Below are 3,577 nucleotides of genomic sequence, written 5' to 3' on the forward strand. Positions count from 1 at the left end.
CAATGCTAACGTCTTGGAGCATGCTTTTTTGTTTGTTTGTTTGAACCAGTTACATGAGTTTTCCGTAGTTATATAATCCATATTGTCTCCCTCCCCGCTCCTGGAGTTGACAAATAATTCAGGCTGGACCATACATGTGTTATCACACAAAACATATTTCCATGTTATTCATTTTCGTCAATGGATAATCATATAAAACCCAACCCCCAAATCAGGTACCCAAATAAACAAGCGAGAGATGGTATGTTTCCATCTGCATTTCTACTCCCGCAGTTCTTTCTCTAGAGGTGGATAGCTTCCTTTTCACTAAGTCCCTCAGAATTGTCCTGGATCATTGTATCTCCGTTAGTAGCAAAGTCCATTGTTCTACAATGTTTCAGTTACTGTGTATAATGTTCTCCTGGTTCTGCTTATTTCACCGTATCAGTTAGTGTAGGTCTTTCCAGCTCTTTATTGATATCATGGAATACTATTAGAGCCCAACAGTATTCCATCTCCATCATATAGCCCAATTTGTTCGGCCATTCCCCAATTGAGGGGCATCCCTTCAGCTTCTAATTCTTTGCCATCACAAAAAGAGCAGCTATGAATATTTTTATACAAACAGGTCCTTTCTCATTAAAAAAATCTCTTTGGGGTACAAACATAGTAGTGGTATTGCTGGATCAAAAGGTATACATACTTTTATAGCCCTTTGGATGTAATTCCAACCTTCCAGAAGGGTTGGATCAATTTGCAACTCCACCAGCAATGTATTAGTGTCTCAATTTTGCCCCATCGCCTCCAACATTTATTATTTTCCCTTACTGTCATATTGGCCAATCTGCTGGGTGTGAGGTGGTACCTCAGTGCTGTTTTAATTTGCATTTATTTAATCAAGAGGAATTTAGAACATTTTTTCTATAATTATTGATAGTTTTGATTTCTTCATCTGAAACCTGCCTATTCATATCCTTTGACCATTTATCAATTGGGGAATGACTTGGATTCTTTTAAATTTGACTTAGTTCTTCATATATTTAAGAAATGAGATCTTTATCAGAGAAATTTGTTATAATTTCCCCCCATTTTGTTGTTTCCCTTTTAATCTTGGTTAGATTAGTTTTGTTTGTACAAAATCTTTTTAAATTAATATAATCAAAATTATTCATTATACATCTTATAACGTTTTCTATTTCTTGTTTGGTCATAAATTCATCCCTTCTCCATAGATCTAACAGGTAAACTCTTCTATGTTCCCCTAATTTATTTATAATATCACTCTTTATGTTTAAGGCATATATCCATTTTGACCTTATTTTGGTATAGGGTGTAAGATCTTGATCTATACATAATTTCTGCCATGCTGTTTTCCAGTTTTCCCAGCAGTTTTTATCAAATAATGAGTTCTTATGGCAAAACCTGGGATCTTTGGGTTTATCAAACACTGGATTGCTGAGGCCATTTATCCCTAGTCTATTCCATTGATCCACCCTTCTATTTCTTAGCCAGTACCAGATTGTTCTGATGACTACTGCTTTATAATACACTTTAATATCTGGTACCACTAGTCCACCATCCTTCACATTTTTTTTATTAGTTCCCTTGATATTCTTGACCTTTTGTTCTCCTAAATCAGTGATTCCCAAAGTGGGCACCACTGCCCCCTGGTGGGTGCTGCAGTGATCCAGGGGAAGCGGTGATGGTCACAGGTGCTTTTGGGGGTGGTGAATAACTGCAAAGGGGTAGTGATAGTATGTGACAGGGGGCTCTAAGAAATATTTTTTCTGGAAAGGGGGCGGTAGGCCAAAAAAGTTTGGGAACCACTGTCCTAGATGAATTTTGTTATTATTTTTTCTGGTTCTATAAAATAGTTTTCTGGTATTTTGAGTAGCATGGCACTGAATAAGTAAGTTAACTTAGGTAGGATTGTCATTTTTATTATATCAGCTTGGCCTAGCTAAGAGCAATTAATGTTTTTCCAGTTGTTTAGATCTAACTTTAATTTGTATGAAAAGTGTTTTGTAATTGTGTTCCTATAATTCCTGGGTTTGTCTTGGCAAGTAGATTCCAGGTATTTTATATTGTCTAGAGTTATTTTAAATGGAATTTCTCTTTCTAACTCTTGGTACTGGATTTTGTTGGAAATAGCAACGCTGATGATTTTCGTGGGTTTATTGACAGTTTTTTCAGTTTCTTTTTTTCTGAGATGGGATTATTTAAGTATTCTATTTCCTCTTTTGCTAATCTGGGCAATTTATATTTTTGGAAACATTCATCCATTTCACCTAGATTATCAGATTTATCGGCATACGATTGGGCAAAATAACTCACAATGAGTGCTTTAATTTCTTCTTCAGGAGGAGGTGAAATTCATCCTTTTCATTTTTGATACTGGTCATGTGATTCTTTTCTTTCCTTTTTTAATCAAATTAACCAATGCTCTATCTAGTTTATTTGTTTTTTTTTTTTTATAGAAACAATTCCTAGCTTATTTATTAGTTCAATAGTTCTTTTACTTTAAATTTTATTAATTTATTTGAGTGTGCTTTTGATTCCTGGTGGCAGTGGATATTATATGGTTCTCCTCATTTACCCCTGCTTCTTTTTATGAGTCTCATGTCCTTTGATGGAACAACATCTGACTCAACTATATTATTCTGTTACATTTACATGCCAGTTTGTTCAGCTTAAACTTGGCATCTGTTGGCATCCAAGTTTCCAGTTTTTTGCTACCACAAAAAGCATTATTTATGAACAATGAGGAGGATGAAGGGGCCTTGGGTTCTTGCTTCATGAAGCTCCCTCGAAGGAACTAGGGCTGTTTAGCATAGAGAAGAAAAGGCTGTGGTGGGGTGGGCTGGGCTGGGCTTAAAGGAGATGGCTGGTGAGCTGTCTTCAAGTCTTTGAAGGGCTGGCAGGTAGAAGAGGGATCACTCCTATTCAGTTTGGCCCTAGAGGGCAGAAGTAGGAGCAGTGAAGGCAAGCAATCAGATACCCATTACATGTGGGAAGTTATGTAAAATGTTTTGTAGTTTTTTTTTTCTATAGCACTGATGTTATTTTAAAAGGAGAGGAGAGGTGCACATTGGGGGAGGATATCTTGCTGCCCCTACTGGCAATACATCTTGAGGTTCGTTCCATCGTGGATCTCATAGTCCCCCAGGGTCACGTGGTCCCTGAAGATCATGTACCATTTCATCAGGACAGTCTTGTTCCATCATCGAATACCAGTCTGAGCTGCAGTCAGTTTCTTTAGGTCTCCTACTGAGTCATCAATGTTGCACTTCATATGGACCTTTTTGCCCAGCCAGTTGTTACACACAGCCTTGATCATGGTTCCTGGACATCTCTGACTGGAAGGTCTTACTGTAGCAGTGGATTTTTAATCAATAAAGAGTTTATTATTATTATTATTATTATTACTATTATTGTCAGATGCCTGCATCTGCTAACAAAGACTGGCATTTTCATCCATCTCTTAGCATGATCAATGAAGGCCTATATTGTCTCTATTGTTCTATATGATGGAGATCTATATTGGTTTGTACATGGCCCATCATATGATGGGGATCCAAAGACCAAATGATCATTAACC

General features: G+C 37.0%; 1 pseudogene; it reads right to left on the reverse strand.

Moving 5' to 3' along the window:
* Positions 1-3,091: 3,091 nt before the first annotated feature.
* Positions 3,092-3,316, reverse strand: LOC123230665 (annotated as a pseudogene).
* Between the last annotated feature and the right edge of the window lie 261 nt (positions 3,317-3,577).

This window comes from Gracilinanus agilis, chromosome 1 (genome assembly GCF_016433145.1).
Source record: "Gracilinanus agilis isolate LMUSP501 chromosome 1, AgileGrace, whole genome shotgun sequence".
Classification (NCBI taxonomy): Eukaryota; Metazoa; Chordata; class Mammalia; order Didelphimorphia; family Didelphidae; genus Gracilinanus; species Gracilinanus agilis.